The sequence below is a fragment of the Bos taurus genome, chromosome 9, assembly GCF_002263795.3.
Source record: "Bos taurus isolate L1 Dominette 01449 registration number 42190680 breed Hereford chromosome 9, ARS-UCD2.0, whole genome shotgun sequence".
Taxonomy (NCBI): Eukaryota; Metazoa; Chordata; class Mammalia; order Artiodactyla; family Bovidae; genus Bos; species Bos taurus.
Genome location: NC_037336.1, coordinates 35,120,736 through 35,130,502, shown reverse-complemented (window position 1 = coordinate 35,130,502; position 9,767 = coordinate 35,120,736). Strand labels below are relative to the sequence as shown.

Sequence of the window (9,767 nt, the reverse complement as noted above, 5' to 3'; positions counted from 1 at the left end):
TATCATTTTGAAAACTGTGTATTTCATGTAACCTATATCTCTATCAAGACATAGACTATTTCCATCATACCAGCAAGACCCCTCAGGATAGCTTTAAACAGCATTAACTAAAATATATGTAAAAATTGTCAAAGTTGGCTTATAGAAGAGGCGGCCTTATGCTACATGCAAAGGATGGTTCTATGTGATCTAAAAGTATGAAATAAGCAAATTGGCAAAGATGTATCAGCTTAATAAAACAAAACAAAGCAGGACATCCAATATTAACCTTAGTCAAATTTAAATATCAGGTACTGACAACTAGAGGGTAGAAACCAGAGATGCTTCTAAACATCCTACATTGCTGTGGACAGTTTCTACTGTCCCCAGTAAACAATTATCTGGCCCAAAACATCAATAGTACCAAAGCTGAGAAGACAGTATACATCAAACTCAATACCAATAATAGGAAAAGAATACTGTATTGCAGAAACAAGTATAATTGATATTTAGAAAATATAAATATTGTTAGTAGTATCCTAATAAACAAAGAAAATTTCAATGACATTCTAAACTTTAGGATATATACCATATTCTCTAAACAAACAGCAATTTCAAACCCTCTAAAAATTTCACATCTTTCCTTTAAACAATTATTCTGCTATGAAGAATCAAGACGGAAACTGTAGAACAATTAGAAAACAATATTTTAAGAAAACACAATATATCCGCAGAAGAAATCAATACTCCAACATTCAGATGATAATGAACAAAAAATAGCTAATTAAGTGCCAAATAAGAAACTCAAAAAGAAAACAAAACTAATATACCTAAGACATTTGGAATTCACTAAAAGTAGAAATTAATGATTTTTAAAAAACAGGAAAAAAAAAACCCTAAACCCACAAACCCAAGAACAGATTCTTCAAAAAGGAAAACCAAATAAAAGTTAGTACTATTATCTGATATAGCTTTTTAAAAAATAAGAAATGCATAAACACACAAAATTAGAATAATGCATTTGCAGATTATCCTAGTCAGTTTGGAGCACCATAACAAAATGCCTTAAACAGAGTGGATTAAAATCAACAGAAATTTATTTACACAGTTCTGAAGGCTGGAAGCATGGTCAGGTTCTGGTAAGAGCCCTCTTCCAGGTTGCAGACTGTTGAATTTTCATTGTATCCTCACCTGGCAGAGAGGAGGGAGAAAGCAAGTTCTTTTGTGATACTTAGAAGAGCATCTGTTCCATTCATGAGGGCTCCAAAATCATGACCTCATCTAATTCTAATTAACCTCCCAATGGTCTCATCTCCTAACAACATCACGTTAAGGAATATGGTTTCAGTGTATGAATTTGGAAGGGACACAATCAGTCCATAACAGAAAAAATACAGAGTCCAAGGAAAGACTGTGTGTGTCCTCAGTCACTCAGTCAAGAGCAACATGAGAATCATTTTCTTATCTCTATGTAAATAGATGTGGAAATTACATGAATTGATTTGTTCCATATGTATATAAGCAAACTCAACATTTATTCTTGATTTTTTAAAATGTATTTGTAAAACGGCACTATCATTAATTAAAAAAACAGATAACATTCCCATTAAAATCATGAAAAAGACAAGGATGTTCATGCTATATGACATAAAAGTTCTGGGAAAAAGTCTTATGATTTTTAGAATTTGCAGATGATAACAAATACTTGGAAATGCTTTAAAAAATGCTATTAAATATAATCAGATAATTCAGTAAAACGTGACAGTACTAAAATATTAACATTTCTATATTTAAATATAATTATAGAAATTTATCTGCATATTAGAAATTGTTCAGATGTATACAGATGATAAACAATAAATGAAAAAAGGAAAAAACTATGTTCTAAGGGCCAATGTTGTAAAGATGTCATTTTTCCCAAATATAATCTATAAATTAAACTTGATTACTGTAAAACTACAGTGAAAAGTTTCATTTGCAATGTGAAAAGCTGATTTAGATACATGTTGAAAAATCAATATGCAAAAATAGCCCATAAAATTTTCAGAAAGAGGAATAATCTGAGGGTAATGACCTGACAGATATTACAACATAGTGAAAGGCTAGAGTAATTAAAACAATTTGGTAAAACCATATGAATAGAAAGACAAATCAATACAATTGAATATAGTCACAAGCATCTTTATCATTTGGTAAATGACAAAAGGGACATTTAAAACAGTGTGGAAATGAAGAATTATTTAATACATGTTATTAGGGTAATGGACTAGTCAAGGGTATAAAAAGGAAAAAAATTAATGCCATGCCTCATTGTACACAAAAGTAATTGCTAAACTGACAAGCATTTAAATACAAAAAAACAGATGGTTATTATATGAGAGAGATAATACTCAGAACCAAAGACGGAAATATTTTAAAAATATTTGTATTGGGGGGAAATCACCTAAATTCAAATTATAAAAGCCAAGGAATTTTTAAAGACAAACAGAAGACAAAGGGCTGATTTCCTAATACTCAAAGAAAAATCAGTAAATAAACAACCCACAAGTACAAAAGCAAATGGCAAATCTATTAAAGTAGTTTGAGGAGGAGAGATACCAATAACACAAGGAAATAATGCATAAGTTTGGGTAGAAGATTAAACTTGGGACCTGAACAGACCTAGAACTGCCTGGAAGGGTGACCTGATCTGCCTCCACACCATATCATTACTTTTGAATCTTCTGATTTAAGATAAATGTGGACTGTGAAGTCGTAGGAAACAGATTTTATTAGAAAGCCCCTGTTTGAATCATAGCTGAGAAAGCTATGATTCCTATGGAAGTCTTGGGACTGTGGGATTATAACATAAAGACCTGGTGGAAACAAAGGTAACAGCTTCTCTGGGGCAAGAGGAAGTACCTTGATCTTATCCTCCATGAGACGAGTGTTCTATGTGTGGATGAGGAGTCAGGGGAGGGGGACAGGAAGCTCCATACAGGGGCTATGCTATGGCAGCTTCACTATGGAGGCAGTGTATGAAAGCCGCAGTGAAATTAAGACACAGCAGAGTTCAGTTGAGTTGCTCAGTCCTGTCGGACTATTGCAACACCATGGACTGCAGCACACAAGGTTCCCCTGTCCATCACCAGCTCACAGAGCTTGCTCAAACTCACGTCATTGAGTCGGTGGTTCCATCCAACCATCTTATGCTCTGCCCTCGCCTTCTCTGCCTGCCTTCAATCTTTCCCAGCATCAGGGTCTTTTCCAATAAATTAGTTCTTCTCATCATGTGACCAAAGTATTGGAGCTTCAACTTTAGCATCAGTCCTTCCAATGAATATTCACGACTGATTTCCTTTAGGATGGACTGGTTGGATCTCCTTGCAGTCCAAGACACTCTCAAAAGTCTTCTCCAAAACCACAGTTCAAAAGCATCAAGTCTTCAGCACTCAGCCTTCTTCACAGTCCAACTCTCACATCCATACATGACCATAGGAAAAACCACAGCCTTGACTAGACACACCTTTCTTGGCAAAGTAATGTCTCTGCCTTTTTTTTTTTTTTTTTTTAGTGTGACACTTTTATTTTTTATTTTTTTTTGACTTCACTTTCACTTTTCTTTTTTTTTTTCCCCATCCTGAACCCTCCTCCCTCCTCCCTCCCCATACCATCCCTCTGGGTCATCCCAGTGCACCAGCCCCAAGCATCCAGTATCGTGCATTGAACCTGGACTGGCATCTGCTATCTAGATTGGTCATAACTTTCCTTCCAAGGAGTAAGCATCTTTTAATTTCATGGCTGCAGTCACCATCTGCAGTGATTTTGGAGCCCCAAAAATAAAGTCTGACACTGTTTCCACTGTTTCCCCATTTACTTGCCATGAAGTGATGGGACCAGATGCCATGACCTTAGTTTTCTGAATGTTGAGATTTAAGCCAACTTTTTTTTTCAATTTCATCAAGAGGCTTTTTAGTTCCTCTTCACTTTCTGTCGTAAGGGTGGTATCATCTGCGTATCTGAGGTTATTGATATTTCTCCTGGCAATCTTGATTCCAACTTATGCTTCTTCCAGCCCAGCATTTCCCATGATGTACTCTGCATATAAGTTAAATAAGCAGGGTGACAATATATCAAAGTCTCACAAAATGCAAATGAAGAGTGTAGAAACTTTGCATATTTATCAGTAGTTCAACATGACATACACACAGAATAACTGAGAGTGGGAAAGAGGATAATTTTAAAAAAGAGATGAAAGAGAAGAATTAATATCAACTAGCTGGATGTAACAGAAGGAAAGTTATGACCAACCTAGATAGCATATTCAAAAGCAGAGATATTACTTTGCCCACAAATGTCCATCTAGTCAAGACTATGGTTTTTCTAGTGGTCATGTATGGATGTGAGAGTTGGACTGTGAAGAAAGCTGAGTGCCAAAGAATTGATGCTTTTGAACTGTGGTGTTGGAGAAGACTCTTGAGAGTCCCTTGGACTGCAAGGAGATCCAACCAGTCCATTCTAAAGGAGATCAGTCCTGGGTGTTCTTTGGAAGGACTGATGCTAAAGCTGAAACTTCAGTACTTTGGCCACCTCATGCGAAGAGTTGACTCACTGGAAAAGACCCTGATGGTGGGAGGGATTGGGGGCAGGAGGAAAGGGGACAACAGAGGATAAGATGGGTGGATGTCATCACCGACTTGATGGACATGAGTTTGGGTGAACTCCGGAAATTGGTGATGGACAGGGAGGCCTGGTATGCTGCAATTCATGGGGTCTCAAAGAGTTGGACACGACTGAGCAACTGAACTGAACTGAAATGAACTGGATGTAACACTAGAAAATAAGCACACAGTGTAATTTAGTAAATATTTTCTCTTGACTAAGTATTATGAACAAGATACATTAATTATCCATTTGATCAAGGCAATGGCACTCCACTCCAGTACTCTTGCCTGGAAAATCCCATGGGCGGAGGAGCCTGGTAGGCTGCGGTCCATGGGGTCGCTAAGAGTTGGACACGACTGAACGACTTCACTTTCACTTTTCACTTTCATGCATTGGAGAAGGAAATGGCAACCCGTTCCAGTGTTCTTGCCTGGAGAATCCCAGGGATGGGGGAGCCTGGTAGGCTGCTGTCTATGGAGTCTCATAGAGTCAGACACGACTGAAGCGACTTAGCAGCAGCAGCAGCAGCAGAGACTGTCTAAGAGAAAAATATATACATATGCTGCATGTGGACAAATCCATAATAACATTTACATCTGAAATATTCTCTGGGTTTTCTCAAATTTAAATGTAATTCCTGTTTGTTAAAAAAAAAATCAGTGAATCTGTAAAATGGCAAAGTGAACATTTCCTCCCCAAATGAATACATCTTTCTCTTAATTCACACAAATATACACAAGATTGAAGGCACAAATATGGGGTTATATAATAATTATTTGACTTGATTTTTTTCTTTCATATATCAGCACATATAGATCTATTTTGGTCCTTTATGCTTATAAAATATGTTCTATGATTTTAATGAAGAATTTTTATTCCCTTTTTCTTTATCTCATAACTCCAATTCCTACTCTTTACCCATACTCTCATCCCTGAAATTCAAATAATATTGTGATTTGTGTGTTTGTGCATGTGTGAATGAATAGTTTCATCTAAGGGGTTGAATTATATAAGCAGATGAATGAATTTTTATTTTTTAATATTATTTCCTTGTAAAGAGGTATAATATTAGTGTTTATATATGTTTCATTTTTCTAGCAACTGTCAAATAGAATATTCAAAATGAATTTATATGTCAATTTTACTTTATCAACCTTAAAGTGTACATATATTTCCTGGATATATACACAGTATACATATGTACATAGTATATAAGTACATACATATATATATATATATATATATATATGCTTTATAAAGTTGACATTCATTGTAAGTATTACATTTGAAAATTGTTGGACAAATAAAATATTTGAAACACTCAGATCAGATCAGATCAGATCAGTCACTCAGTCGTGTCCGACTCTTTGAGACCCCATGAATCGCAGCACTCCAGGCCTCCCTGTCCATCCCCAACTTCCGGAGTTCACTCAAACTCATGTCCATCGAGTCAGTGATGCCATCCAGCCATCTCATCCTCTGTCATCCCCTTCTTCTCCTGCCCCCAATCCCTCCCAGCATCATAGGCTTTTCCAATGAGTCAACTCTTCGCATGAGGTGGCCAAAGTACTGGAGTTTCAGCTTTAGCATCATTCCTTCCAAAGAACACCCAGGACTGATCTCCTTCAGAATGGACTGGTTGGATCTCCTTGCAGTCCAAGGGACTCTCAAGAGTCTTATCCAACATCACAGTTCAAAAGCATCAATTCTTCGGCGCTCAGCCTTCTTCACAGTCCAACTCTCACATCCATACATGACCACAGGAAAAACCATAGCCTTGACTAGACAAAACTTTGTTGGCAAAGTAACGTCTTTGCTTTTGCATACGCTATCTAGGTTGGTCATAACTTTTCTTCCAAGGAGTAAGCGTCTTTTAATTTCATGGCTGCAGTCACCATCTGCAGTGATTTTGGAGCCCAGAAAAATAAAGTCTGATACTGTTTCCACTGTTTCCCCATCTATTTCCCATGAAGTGATGGGACCGGATGCCATGATCTTTGTTTTCTGAATGTTGAGCTTTAAGCCAACTTTTTCACTCTCCTCTTTCACTTTCATCAAGAGGCTTTTTAGTTCCTCTTCACTTTCTGCCATAAGAGTGGTGTTATCTGCATATCTGAGGTTATTGATATTTCTCCCGGCAATCTTGATTCCAGCTTGTACTTCATCCAGCCCAGTGGTTCTCATGATGTACTCTGCATTGAAGTTAAATAAACAGGATGACAATATACAGCCTTGACAAACTCCTTTTCCTATTTGGAACCAGTCTGTTGTTCCATGTCCAGTTCTAACTGTTGCTTTCTGACCTGCATACAAATTTCTCAAGAGGCAGATCAGGGGGTCTGGTATTCCCATCTCTTTCAGAATTTTCCACAGTTTATTGGGATCCACACAGTCAAAGGCTTTGACATAGTCAATAAAGCAGAAAGAGATGTTTTTCTGGAACTCTCTTGCTTTTTCCACGATCTAGCGGATGTTGGCAATTTGATCTCTGGTTCCTCTGCCTTTTCTAAAACCAGCTTGAACATCAGAAAGTTCACGGTTCACGTATTGCTGAAGCCTGGCTTGGAGAATTTTGAGCATTATTTTACTAGCGTGTGAGATGAGTGCAATTGTGTGGTAGTTTGAGCATTCTTTGGCATTGCCTTTCTTTGGGATTGGAATGAAAACTGATTTTTTCCAGTCCTGTGGCCACTGCTGAGTTTTCCAAATTTGCTGGCTTATTGAGTGCAGCACTTTCATAGCATCATCTTTCAGGATTTGGAATAGCTCAACTGGAATTCCATCACCTCCGCTAGCTTTGTTCGTAGTGATGCTTTCTAAGGCCCACTTGACTTCACATTCCAGGATGTCTGGCTCTAAGTCAGTGATCACACAATTGTGATTATCTGGGTCATGAAGATCTTTTTTGTACAGTTCTGTGTATTCTTGCCATCTCTTCTTAATATCTCCACTAATGTGACATAATTTTACATATATAATTATACTCATTTTTAATTTTATAAATAAATAATAGAAAAAATAATATAAATAATAGTGTCTACTCTCAGATGACTAAGCTATATTAATGCATATTTGTATACGCATTTACCTTAGCATCATTTTCTTGGGTATACTGATTTTCTTAAGACTCACATGCTGTGGTAGAGTTTTAGTATTTACCTCACAGCTCTTAATCCCCTGATGAAAGTTTTCTGAAGAATTAATCAATTCTAAAAGCAGGCATAATACACTTGCTGTGTATTCACATTAACATCTCCTTCACCCTTTGACTTTTGGGCTAATTACACTCATGATCCTTCTCTCTATGGACACCTTGAACTCAATGATTTTGAGTGAGTATGTTTGCTTCACTTTTCTTTTTTGAATTTTTCTGTTTAAATTTTTCTTTTTCCATTTTTCTGACAATTTTAAAAAGCGTATCTATAAATTGTTAATATCACCTTTCTTTTAAAGCATTTATTGTTATTGAGGATACTATATAAGAAGCTTAAAAATCATGGGGTTTAATTAAATTCAAATGTATTTCTATATCTGGTGTAGAAACTGACTCATTTTTAAGGGCAATGTTACATTCATTGGCACTGTTATTTTTAACTAAGAATTTATTCTTTTTTTCCATTTGTCCTCTTCATCTAATATTTATACTTCCATTTTCCAAATTTAGGAAGTTTTTAAAAAGCTTCAGTGATTAAGAAAAATTTCCACTGCAAAGGAAATATATTATCATTATAAACCTTGTAACATTAATATCTGTAATAAAATAACAACACCAACAAATATTTGCATAACTTTCTGTATCATGCAAAGTACCAATGTATTATGTCAGCAGATCAAAATAATAACCTAGTAATATGTAAATCAAGGACATTTGCAGATATTAAAATCAGGAGCCACAGACATTAAAGTCCTCCAAATAACTATTTGACAAGAGAAAAAATTTTACAAAATAATATCCAATACCCCAAAAATGGTTCCAGATAATTTCAAAATTCTCCAAACTCTTTGCCTATCATAGCTTTCTCTGAGGAAAACTTACATTTCCCTAATGAAACTCTTAACTTTACTACCAATCAACGGTCCGTCTAGTCAAAGCTATGGTTTTTCCAGTGGTCATGTATGGACTGTGAAGAAGGCTGAGCACCGAAGAACTGATGCTTTTGAATTGTGGTGTTGGAGAAGACTCTTGAGAGTCCCTTGGACTGCAAGGAGATCCAACCAGTCCATTCTAAAGGATATCAGCCCTGGGTGTTCTTTGGAAGGAATGATGCTAAAGCTGAAACTCCAGTACTTTGGCCACCTCATGCGAAGAGTTGACTTATTGGAAAAGACTCTGATGATGAGAGGGATTGGGGGCAGGAGGAGAAGGGGATGACAGAGGATGAGATGGCTAGATGGCATCACTGACTCCATGGATGTGAATTTGAGTGAACTCTGGGAGTTGGTGATGGACAGGGAGGCCTGGCGCGCTGCGATTCATGGGGTCACAAAGAGTTGGACACGACTGAGCAACTGAACTGAACTGATGAAATCACAATACCTATATATAGGACCAATCAATGTACACTTAAGATGTACAAAGTACACATACACACTCATATATATATATATATATATATACACACATATATATACACACTGAGCAACTGAACTGAAATGATGAAATCACAATACCTATATATAGGACCAATGTACACTTAAGACGTACAAAGTACACATACACACTCATATATACATATATGTGTACATATATATACACACACACACACACACACATACAGCACTTACTGTGTGGCAGGCATGATTCAGCCAGAGAAGTTTATAAAAATCCAGTTCTTATACTTAGGGGTTCTGTGGTAGCTCAGCTGACAAAGAATCCGCCCGCAATGCAGGAGACCCAGGTTCAATTCCTGGGTGGGGAAGATTCCCTGGAGAACTGGGAATGGTTACCCACTCCAGTATTCTGGCCTCTCTTCTTTAACTAAAGAACATTTATTTGTTTTTCACAAAGGCTTTATCTTGAGGATATAACTAAACTGTGCCACTGCCCCCCATCCCAATCTGAAGAAGGATTAGTTCAGTGGATGTTATCAAGCAGGAATGAACAGTTTGAGGGACTGGAACCAACATTAACTGACAAAAACCAA

General features: G+C 36.7%; 1 long non-coding RNA gene across 1 annotated transcript in view; it reads right to left on the bottom strand.

The window, feature by feature from the left end:
- Positions 1-1,058: 1,058 nt before the first annotated feature.
- Positions 1,059-9,767, bottom strand: part of LOC132346170 (uncharacterized) — a 47,871-nt gene continuing 39,162 nt past the window's right edge. The window contains exon 3 of the long non-coding RNA XR_009495929.1: positions 1,059-1,170. This is a non-coding gene — a long non-coding RNA (uncharacterized lncRNA). The remainder of the gene's footprint in view (positions 1,171-9,767) is intronic.